Here is a 12609-nt window from a genome sequence, read left to right on the forward strand (position 1 = left end):
CTTAAAGAAAAACTAACAGGTCTGTGAGAGCCGGAATTCTTACTGGTTGGTAGGTGATCAAATACTTATGTCATGCAATAAAATGCAAATTAATTACTTAAAAATCATACAATGTGATTTTCTGGATTTTTGTTTTAGATTCCGTCTCCCACAGTTGAAGTGTACCTATGATAAAAAATTACAGACCTCTATATGCTTTGTAAGTAGGAAAACCTGCAAAATCGGCAGTGTATGAAATACTTGTTCTCCCCACTGTATATGTGCACATGTTTTCCAAACCACACTCTAACATTTGAACATTGACTTTAGCAGCATCCTGGAAATATACTCGACCAGCTGGTGTGAGGAAGTAGTTCTTGAGGTTGTTGCGCACGTCTATAGAATCTCTGGTTGCCCTTTCTGCCGACATGTTTCTTGGGTCCAGGAAGCTGGTGTCCTCTTGTTCCTGGACGCAGGTCTCCAGTAGGTGTTGAGTGGTCAACAAACGTGGGGTGGATGTACCGTGTTGATGACTCTGTGTTGTCAGTGTCTGTGGTGCAAAGGTAGTTGTGGAGGGCCACGCAGGCCTCCACAATGATCTCCGCTTTCTCTGGGGCAACCTCAAGGATCCCAGGATCCTCCATCTTGCAGCAAGGATTTCAAAGAAGTTCTCTGAAATTCTTCTGGCTCTTGAGTAGCGGTAGTTGTGGATCTTCTTGGTGTCATCAAGGCCAGAAAAACCTTTGAATAAAATAAGTGTTTCCATTATTATTGAACATGAAGGCTATGAAATGTGTACTGTAACAACTGTGAAGCCTATGCTTTGGGATGCTGTTATTGGGATGCCAGATCACGTTTGTGAGGCATATAATTACAGTGCCTTGCAAAAGTATTCATCCCCCTTGGCGTTTTTCCTATTTTGTTGCATTACAACCTGTAATTTAAATTGATTTTTATTTGGATTTCATGTAATGGACATACACAAAATAGTCCAAATTGGTGAAGTGAAATGAAAAAAAGACTTGTTTCAGAAAATGCTAAAAAATAAATAACGGAAAAGTGGTGCGTGCATATGTATTCACCCCCTTTGCTATGAAGCCCCTAAATAAGATCTGGTGCAACCAATTACCTTCAGAAGTCACATAATTAGTTAAATAAAGTCCACCTGTGTGCAATCTAAGTGTCACATGATCTGTTGTGGAGAAGTACAGATCAGGGTTGGGTTATAAAAAAATATCAGAAACTTTGAACATCCCACGGAGCACCGTTAAATCCATTACTTAAAAATGGAAAGAATATGGCACCACAACAAACTTGCCAAGAGAGGGCCGCCCACCAAAACTCACGGACCAGGCAAGGAGGGCATTAATCAGAGAGGCATCAAAGAGACCAAAGATAACCCTGAAGGAGCTGCAAAGCTCCACAGCGGAGATTGGAGTATCTGTCCACTTTAAGCCATACACTCCACAGAGCTGGGCTTTACGGAAGAGTGGGCAGAAAAAAAGCCATTGCTTCAAGAAAAAAATAAGCAAACACGTTTGGTGTTGCACATTATATAAAGGAAAAACATATATTTTTGTTTGGCAAAATATGCAAATTTATTGTAATTTTGATAAAATAACAGTCTGTTGGTCATTTTTTATTTCAGATAACATTAATTACATGTCTAATGATGTTTTGATAAGAAATACGTCGATATTTTGATGTGATTGTTCAAAAGGACCCCAGTTGGTAGCGTGAGGGTTAATATTTATTTTCAAATAATGTTGCCCAAATCAACTACTTCTATTGGAAGTGTTTGAAAGTATTTTCAAATAATTTCCTATAAATAGCCTACTATTTGAAAGTATTTTCAAATACTTTCCAAGTGTATTTCCAAATACATTCCAATATTCAACTACTTGTCTTTTCAAATAAAAAATATTGAAATTCTGTACTTACTTCCAAATGTCTTTAAAAGTTATTGAAATAACCTAAATAGTATGTGAACCCAGGTCTGGACTGCAGAGGCGGGATATCAGGGATCTTGATCATCACAAACGGGTTTGATCCAATGGAAAGTCTTGTTTTGATAGTATTTATGTTATTACGCATAAGCTGGGACTGACCCGACAGGATAAACCCACTTGTCATGTCCCAATCAACCCTAAGCCATCAACTTATGGTCTCAAACCTTCAGTCTGCTCTGTACCTATGGAGGAATCATAGCTTGCTAGTCCTTGGTACAAAAAAAGGTTGAGAAACACTAATTGAATCCACACGATGTTGGGGGCCCAGGTATCTGATGAATAGCTCTGGCCTACATTATGTGAATGTTTGCCATTGTATACTACTCTCTCTCTCAGCCTCTTCCACAGACTCGCTAAGGACTGTGTTTGCCTGGCCTCTTTTCCGTCTCCGGTTTTGTTTTGTCTACGGTCTCCTACACATGCTGCACTATTTTTGGCAATCTGTCATTTTAATGTAAATGTGAAAGGCCCTGCCAGGAAAGGGGGAGAGGTAGAGTAGCCTGTAAAACAGAAACAAAAATAAACAGTAGAGTGCTGAGTGTTTAGTAGTGCTGGTTGGTTTGGTTAGTGGAGCCATGCAGCAGTAGCAGCTGTATTTGGATGGTGCTCAGGGATACAGTACCAAACACAAACATCAGGCCTGTCACTCCCAGGTCACACCAGCTGTCTGTCTGCTATATACAGTAGATAGGGATGTAGACTAGGCCTACCTAACACACATACTTTTTATACCAATTACATAACACATACAATTTTACATAAAAAGTATTCCTTACGTCAAGACATTTCAACAGGTGAAAAAAAGAGCACTCTGTGTCTGCATTGATCTGAGTTCTCTTTCAGGACAAACAAACAGGCTAACATTTCGGCGTAAGATGCCTTCATCCGTGGAATTGCCCAACAGTAATTTATTTCACTGACAGAGAAAATACATTCATTTTTCTCTCCGGCATCCCCCTCAACCCCCTCTACCACTCAGCAGCTGTTCCTATCACTTTCCTTTACCTCCCCCTCCCCCCGCCCACCCCCTTTCCCTAAATCCCCCCTCTCTCCCCCCTGCCTGATGGCTTTGTTTTATTGTATGTATGTGTGTGTGTGTTTGGCTGGAAACCCCCTCACTACGGCACAGGGGTCCAGGAACCCTCAGAACACTGGACTGTAGCTGGTCTGTAGCAGTGTTTATTGACAGATAAGCAGAGGATTAGCACAGAGTTGGCGGTTTGGATACGTAATCGTCTCTGTGGTGTTTTGGAGCTTTTGCATCTAACCCCTCCATGGCTTGAACACCTGCTTTACACAGTGCCTTCAGAAAGTATTCACACCCCTTGACTTTTTCCACATTTTGTTGTGTTACAGCATACATTTAAAATGGATTACATTAAGATTGTGTGTCACTGGCCTACACAATATACCCCATAATGTCAAAGTGTAATTATGTTTTTATAAATGTTTACAAATTATTAAAAAATGAAAAGCTGAAATGTCTTGAGTCAATAAGTATTCAGCCCCTTTGTTATGGCAAGCCTAAGTTCAGGAGTAAAAATTTGCTTAACAAGTCACATAATAAATTGCATCGGCTCAATCTGTGTGCAATAACACTCTGCGTGCAATAATACCTAATCTCTGTACCCCACACATATAATTATCTGTAAGGTCCCTCAGTCGAGCAGTGAATTTCAAACACATTCAACCAGAAAGACCAGGGATGTTTTCCAATGCCTAGCAAAGAAGGGTACCTATTGGTAGATGGGTAAAAATAAAAATAAATGCAGACATTGAATATCCCTTTGAGCATGGTGAAGATATTCATTACACTTCGGGTGGTGTATCAATACACCCAGTCACTACAAAGATTCAGGCGTCCTTCCTAACTCAGTTGCCGGAGAGGAAACCGCTCAAGGATTTCACCATGAGGCCAATGGTGACTTTAAAACAGTTACAGAGTTGAATGGCTGTGATAGGAGAAAACTGAGGATGGATCAACAACATTGAAGTTGCTCCACAATACTAACCTAAATGACAGAGTGAAAAGAAGGAAGCCTGTACAGAATAAAATATTCCAAAACATGCATCCTGTTTGCAATAAGGCACTAAAGTAGAACTGCAAAAAATGTGGCAAACAAATTAACTTTGTGTCCTTAATGCAAAGCGTTATGTTTGGGGCAAATCCAGCACAACAGATCACTGAGTACCACTCTTCATATTTTCAAGCATGATGGTGGCTGCGAATACTTATGTAAACTGAACAAAAATGTAAACGCAACATGTAAAGTGTTGGTCCCATGTTTCATGAGCTGAAATAAAAGATCCCAGACATTTTCCATATGCACAAAAACCCTTTTTTAAAGGTATCTGTGACCAACAGATGCATATCTGTATTCTCGGTCATGTGAAATCCATAGATTAGGGCCTAATGAATTTATCTCAATTGACTGATTTCCTCATATGAACTGTAACTCAGCAAAATCTTTCAAATTGTTGCATGTTCCGTTTATATTTTTGTTAATTATAAATGAGATATTTCTGTATTTAATTTTCAATACATTTGCAACAATTCTAAAAACATATTTTCACTTTGTCATTATGGTGTATTGTGTGTAAATGGTGAGAGAAAAATATATATTTAATCAATCAGTCTTTCCTGACTGGTTTAATCATAATGATATTGTGAAACTGTGTTTTTGTTCAAACTTTACATAAATTACATAAATGTGCACCAGAAATATCAGTTGAAACGTGAAATGAACGTGTTTTAAATGTATGCTCCTGGGCCGTATCCAGCAAAAGAGGTTTGAAATGGGGAAATAGCCTACTATCAAACTTGTCCAATAAGAAACACTTGTTTTCTGTTGTAAAGCGTTTTAAATCGTCTTTCTACGATGCAGCCTACTGAACACAACCCTACTGTTGACCAGATGTTAGAGTGTTTGTCACACAGCTGTTTGATTGTTCCAGTTTTGTTAATGGAAAAAGGGACTCATGAGTTCCACTAGTCAGTGCCTAAATTGGAACCATTACAGTGGATCGGCTCAACTGATAAGACTGTTTCACATTATCCCTAAATATCAACTCAAACCCAATGTTTTTCCGTCAGGAAACATGTAGCATATCCCTGGATGTATCACACCACTCTCAGGCCTCAGGCTCAAACACAAGACAGACATTTCAAAAGTAATTCTTTAAAAAGACTGAAAAACACTCTCAATCGAGTACAGGAATTATACAGCAGCTGCGTCCAAAATTGCACCCTTTCCCCTACAAAGTGCAACTTATTTTGACCAGAGCCCTATGGGGCCTGGTCAAAAGTCGGCACTATATAGGGAATATGATGCCATTTCAGATGCACCCAGCATGTATTTGTGGCGTTGACAAACAACCATATCCTGTACGGGGGAGGCAGAACAATTTATGGGGGCAAAAACAGGAGCTAAACCAGCAGCAGCCATTCCTGCAGTGCCCGCCGCGCAGTAGTAAAGTAAAGTACCACCATGAAACGCTTGTGTTTTATTGTCACATACACCGGATAGGTGCACTGAAATGTGTTGTTGTACTCTGTACTGTCTATCCAGCAATCACTGGTGTCTGTGGTGCTAGGGGAGATAGGAAGGGCCCCAAGGTGTGTATGTGCCTGTGAGTGTGTGTGTGTGTGTGTGTGTGTGTGTGTGTGTGTGTGTGTGTGTGTGTGTGTGTGTGTGTGTGTGTGTGTGTGTGTGTGTGTGTGTGTGTGTGCAGTACAGTACAGTACAGTACAGCATGCCCTCAACAGCTGGCTCGTATGGGGACTGTTTTACTTGTTTTGCTTATACCTGTTGAGGATGGTTCACGATGGATAGCTGATCCTGACTCTACAGTAAAGAGTTTAGATGCTGAAGTTGGCAGAGCTGATCCTAAATCAGTTCTTAAGGGCCCTAGAGGGAATCTGAAGCATTTTGAGGTGCCTAATGACTGCACTCATTTACTGAGGTGGGTGTGTGGTTGGTGGGGGGTTTAGATATCAAAAAGAGCACCCCTCCTGTACTCAGACCCTGTCCCAACCATGGGGATGAAGTTTTGGGGTGGTAATGACCCTGGTGTATACCCCCCAGGGGACATTTGGGGGCAGCTGCCCTCTCACAGGAATTGACACAGAGTGTGGGATGCACTGGGAAGGACGTCATGTTGGCGCTAATGGCTTGTGTCACCACATTCACTGTTCTTTACATCTGTGTGTGCACGTGTGTGTCTGGCTGTACACGTATGTATGTGCACATGTGGCTGTGTACCCCCTAGGTGAAAGCTAAGCTGTGGGAGGCTTTTTAAAGGCATAAACTGACATCCTGTAATATTTAGACTGACATGAAACAAACTGAGGAGATAAACAACTGTCATCTGTGGAACTTAGCTAGGTATCCTACTGTGCTACTACTGTGTGTGTGTGTGTGTGTGTGTGTGGTGTATGTGTGTGTGTGTGTGTGTGTGTGTGTGTGTGTGTGTGTGTGTGTGTGTGTGTGTGTGTGTGTGTGTGTGTGTGTGTGTGTGTGTGTGTGTGTGTGTGTGTGTGTGTGTGTGTGTCAGAGAGAGAGAGTGAATGGTCAGTGTCACTTCGGGAGTGTAACAGGTGGCATCAGCTTTTGGAGTTTGTCAGTGTAGCTGGGAACAATAGCTGAGTATATTTGTGAATGCTGGCTTGTGTCCGGCTGCTGCCCTGCACTTTGTGCGCGTGTGTGTGTCAGGGAGAAAGAGAACGAGTAAGGGAGAGAGTAAGACAGGACTGATAGAGAAGTTTGGTCCAAGTGTGTGTGTGTGTGTGTGTGTGTGTGTGTGTGTGTGTGTGTGTGTGTGTGTGTGTGTGTGTGTGTGTGTGTGTGTGTGTGTGTGTGTGTGTGTGCTTGTGTGTGTGTGTATGTGGCCAGTCCAGTGGCCTGTCCATTTTGCCCTCGGCCCTCAGCAGATGTGGCCTGAACAATGAACTGGGTAAATAAAAGGAAGTAGCATATAAATAGCATATGACATCTGCATAAGTGGATTTTGTGTGTGTGTGTGTGTAGTTCCTGTGTGATATGAATGAATGTGTTTGGGAAGTTCCATGGCAGTGAGTGTTTTCTAGCTGCATCATTCTAAACTAGAGTCAAAGGTTAAGGTAGAAATGTGAACACAGCTCAAAACTCATGCACAAATACAGTATGTCCTATTTTTATAATGCTCTGCAAGTCTCTCCTTCCTGTTCTTTCTCTCTCTCTATGGATCCAAAGGTGAACGTACTGAGCTGTAGTCTGAGGTGTGTCAGTTGTACTTTCTCAACAAAATAAACACATTTTGAATTAAATACCCACAGAAGAAAATATATTCTTTCCAATGATGTCAACTCCCAATATTGAGCAAATTACACTCATTGGCGCCAATTACACTCACTGGAGTATCTGACTTTTTTTTTTTAAACACCTGCGAATAGGCTACCAGTGTGGCAAGTGTCGCTGGCTGCTGGTAAGCTTTCTTGACTTGGACATTTACGTCATTTAGCAGACGCTCTTATCCAGAGCGACTTACAGTTAGTGAGTGCATACATTTTTCATACTGGCCCCCCGTGGGAAACGAACCCACAACCCTGGCGTTGCAAGCGCCATGCTCTACCAACTGAGCTACATGGGGCCCACTGAGCTACACGGGACATACATTTTTGCCAACACATGGCAACACATGGCTAACTCCAAACACATTTGGAGTTAGCCATGTGTTAGCCATGTGTTTCCATGTGTTGCTCAATATTAGGAGTTGACATCATTGGAAAGAAGATATTGTCATCTTTTCTTTTCAAACACATTTGGAGTTACCTTTCTGGCTAATAGGCTAGAGTTGACACTTCCTCTTCCAATTAAATTGTTGAGAGGTCAAAATGATGTAGAACTATCTACCAAAACTATTCATTTTCAAATGTTGATTACTTCTCCTTACCATTATCATTCACCTGATGATAAGACAAGACGTGAATTTTGTTTCTTTTTTCTAATTTATGATGGGTCCCTGGGTCGCCGGTTTACCTAGGAGGGGGTCCTTGAGCAAGAAAAGGTTGAAGACCCCTGGTCTAGTACATTAGACTGTTCGCTAGATAACTTTGGAAGTTCAATATTATCAAAGAATGATTGGATTTCAGATGGTTTGGGTTCATGGTCTGATTTGTATAATGTGCATTTCTTTTCTCATACACTATCACTGGGTTTTTTGTATTTGTATTTATTAAGGAGCCCCATTAGCTGCTGTTGAAAGGGTCAGTTCCTGGTCATATCTTTATCTATATATTTCCAGATATCTGACATTTTATTAGATATAAGGAGTAGACATGCTCCAGATACTGTACGCATGTATGATATTCTCCGTAATGGGACAGTTTCTACATGCATCCATTCCGGACCTCAGAAATCTCCCTGCTACCGTGTGAGTCCAGGGAGATATCTGGGGTGAGATCCATTTAAGACACACTCCTGATGCGCATGCACCTGCTTACATATTAATAATATGCCATTTAGCAGACGCTTTTATCCAAAGCGACTTACAGTCATGTGCGCATACATTTTTACGTATGGGTGGTCCCGGGGATCGAACCCACTACCCTGGCGTTACAAGCGCTATGCTCTACCAATTGAGCTACAGAGGACCACAAACATTCTAACTCCGGAAAGTGTATGTGTCAACATGCCTTTATCATAATCCACATATTTTCATAAATATAATTGCTATACATGTATTTTATTTATTTAACAGAAAATAAAAGTTGCACACCCTCAATACCCCTGCCTGCAGATTGGGATGTCCGCGGCGGTCCCTCGCAGTCCAGACCCAACGTGGTAGTAGTGTTGGTCGGTGATCCACTCCAAACTGTCAATGCATAAATCATTAATCAAAATGTTGTCGATATTGCAAGAAAATATTGTCATTTCACATAACCATACCACAAGGTAGCTACTCTACCTGTTTCATTCATGATGAGAAAACTAACTGGAACAAGCTAATGTTAGCTAGCTAGCCAAGTTGCTAGTTAGCTAGCTAGCTTATATTAACCAGTAATACAAAATACGCCTAAACGTTTTAAATGATAGCTGCCACCTTGAGGCTTGATAGGGGGTAAAAATGGGAAGGCAATTTTCATTATTTGTTAGCTAGCTAGTCTAACAGTTAGCTTTACCCCCCTATCAAGCCTATTGTAGGTAGCTAGCTAGCCCTGCTGGCTGTTGCCAAATTAGCTAACGTTCTTGATTATAGTTACTAGGATAAATAAAACATCTCAAATTAGCTACTCACTTTAGCGTTAACTTCTTTGAGGTTTACACACTCATTTATTGCACCCAAATTAAAACAAGACAGTTGGTACTCCACAGCAGAAAATATGTGATTCTTGTTGCTATGCTACAAGTTATAGTGCTTGTAGCTTGTGGTTTGCGCACACCTTTATCCAGAGGGAATACAAAAATTATGTCTGAAAGAATGATATGGATTTAATATTTGTCCAATTATTGAGCATGCCCTCAAAACTCCAATAAGCATCAGAAATCGGCCTTATTTAGCATATTAAAATGCATGTTTTCATTTATAAAGCCCTTTTACAAAAATTCCCACTGTACCTGACATCATGACTAAACATTTTGACATACCAGTTACCACCCCCGGTCTCAGCTAGGTAAATCAGCTTTTAGTTTTCTTGCACCTTATTTGTGGAACAATCTTCAAAATGTTCTTAAATTTGATGTTCTGGTGCCTCTAGGGCAATTCAGAAAGCTGATTGAGGACCTTATTACTGATGAATGTGTATGTTTTTTATGACCGTGTTTTTGTTTCTGCTTGCATTTTGTATTTATATTGATGTGTGTATTTTCTGTAATTTATGTATTTCAGGGCTCATCTGTAAAAGAGAACTTGGTCTCAGTATGACTCCCTGATAAAATAAATGTTAAATAAAACAAAAATATCAAGATCCTGATATGGACCTCAGTCAAGAGCATATGCATTGTCTGTGCTGAGAAAATATACTATGTAGGCCTACTGTCAGTATTTGTCATCATATTTAAGGGATAAATGCTGATGTTCTGTACATTACCTTGGAAATAATGGACGACGCATTATACATTTTTCCAAGGTAGTGTACAGAACAGAGGCGTTTATCCCGCTTATACCACAGTTGCCAAAGAAAACAATATGAAAGCACAAATTTACCGGTAGAAATAATAAAATAAAATATAACTTTTATAATTCATATTTTGTTGTTCGTTCGATTAGTTCGATACTTACCAGTCATTCGTGCTTTATGTTCCTTTGCCATGCTCAGTGGCAATGTTCTTATTACTTGCTTGCTGCTAGCTAGCCCACTAGCTACAGCTACACAGTCACGACCTCTGCAGCCAGAATAACAGAAAAGTTTATTGCGTAGCGTTTGTTTAAGCTGTTTATCCCACTTATACCACAGTTGCCAAACAAAACAATACTAAGCACACATTTACCAGTAGAATATATATATATTTGAGATTTTCATTTATATAAGCTAATTCATACTTTCGGTTGCTAGACCCAGTCGTTCGTTTTGTTTTTAGTCATTTAGCAGACACTCTTATCCAGAGCGACTTACATGAGCAATTAGGGTTAAGTGCCTTGCTCAAGGGCACATCGACAGATTTTTCACCTAGTCGGCTCGGGGATTAGAACCAGCCACCTTTCGGGTACTGGCACAACGCTCTTAACCACTAAGCTACCTGCCGCCCCAGCATTCTTGATGCTGTCAGGGAGAGGGGGGGATTGGTGATTCTTGATTTTATTTATTTATTTATTTTATGTCATTTCGCAGACACTCTTATCCAGAGCAACTTACAGGAGCAATTAGGGTTAAGTGCCTTGCTCAAGGGCACATCGACAGATTTTTCACCTAGTCGGCTCGGGGATTAGAACCAGCGACCTTTCGGTTACTAGCACAACGCTCTTAACCACTAAGCTACCTGCCGCCCCATTTGATTAGTTTGATATTTATGCGACTGACTGTTAATTACGAGGAGATCGCATTGCATATCAAACACTAGGCTAGAAGCTAGCTAAATAGCTTGTTGCTAGCAAACCTACCAATATGACAACCAAATTCAAAAATATCAATTGCTGAAAACAGCTGGTGTGACGTCACGAGAGGCTACACAGCTTTCAGCGGGATTGCTCAAGTAGTGCAAGGAGACAAGGTTCAAACAAAACAAGGATTTTATTATAGGTCTTGGGAAATTAACGAAAATATAACAAAATTCTGTTCTCTTGTGGCTCTTTAAGGGTTAACCGTTCAGGGATGTCTCTTCCACATCCAGAATCATAATTCTCACTCGCTCAGATAACTTTTCCCCAGCCTTACTGTAGTCCACGTTGCAGCTAGTGGCCAACCCAGCAAAAAGTCCTTCCAAATGTCTCTCACGTATTTCCACAGGTGCATATATCCAAAGGTGAGTATTTCCCAAAGGTAAGTATCTCCAAATCCTTATATTCCTCATGGAAGTGGACGTGCAGCACTCTTGTCCTCCAGAGAGCCCAGGTTGGAGACTGTGTCTCTTCAACCCCCCCACACACTCCCTCAGTGTGTCTCTTCCCTTCCCAAACCTTCAGCTCATCAGCTCCTCATTTGTTTCAGCTGCGTGGGAAGATTGGCCATAGAGGGGTGGAGTTCCCGACCATACCAGCAGATGGAGCCATAGCTGTCTGGGTTTACAGCCACCTCAGGGGGATGTAACGTCCCTCCAGGACACAGCCTCTCGTGACATCACACATCCCCCTCCTCGGGACCGACGTCCTCGTCGGCGTAAAGGCAGCGAAGAAGGCATCACGCCGGGAGAGGGCGTCCGCATTGCCGTGGTGCTTGCCAGCCTGCTCTCTCTTCAACTCCTCCAACTCTAGGACCAGGGACTCAGCCTCCTGTTGTCTCTCCTTGAGTTTCTTACTGAACGCATCAGCCTTGGTTTTAGCAGAGTTTAGCTTCTGTTGAGCAGCTTTCAGTTCCTTCTCTCTCTCTGCCTCCGCATTCTTCATCTTGTTCTCCAACACCTTGTACTTCTCCTCTGCCTTCTTCTGGACCTCCTTACTACTGCGCAGGGTCTCCTCACACTCCTCGATGGTCCTGCGCAGCATCTCCAGCTCCTCCTGTTGCTTATGGAAGGAGCTCTGTTGGAGTTTAGCCTGGAGGATATCTAACTCTTCTGTCTTCATGTCTAACTGTTGCTTTAACAAACGATACCTCTCAGCGGTCCCCTTCAGACCAGACAGTTCTTTGTCCAGATTCTGTAGCTCTGTCTCTGTGTCGGTCTGGGCACCTGCCATCCCTATCAGAGCCCGGGCGGGAGTGAGTAATTCGGAGGATTGCACCGGAGCCTTCCCAGGATGAGTCTTGCCTCTCCGTTTCCGAGGTACTCGGGTTATCCTCTCCTGAGACTCTCTCCAGAGTGGGTAAAAGGCTGGGCAGTCTCGTCCAATTAGGACAGGGACGGGGAGGGAATCAACCACCCCGCCGTCGTGTGTATGGTTCCCCGTGTGCTGGTCATTGTAAGTTCAGTAATGGGGTATTCTCTGGTGTCTCCATGGACACAGGAAACTGGGAGGACTTTTCCCGGGGTCAGACACGTTGGGCCCACCA

This window comes from Coregonus clupeaformis, chromosome 36, assembly GCF_020615455.1.
Source record: "Coregonus clupeaformis isolate EN_2021a chromosome 36, ASM2061545v1, whole genome shotgun sequence".
Classification (NCBI taxonomy): domain Eukaryota; kingdom Metazoa; phylum Chordata; class Actinopteri; order Salmoniformes; family Salmonidae; genus Coregonus; species Coregonus clupeaformis.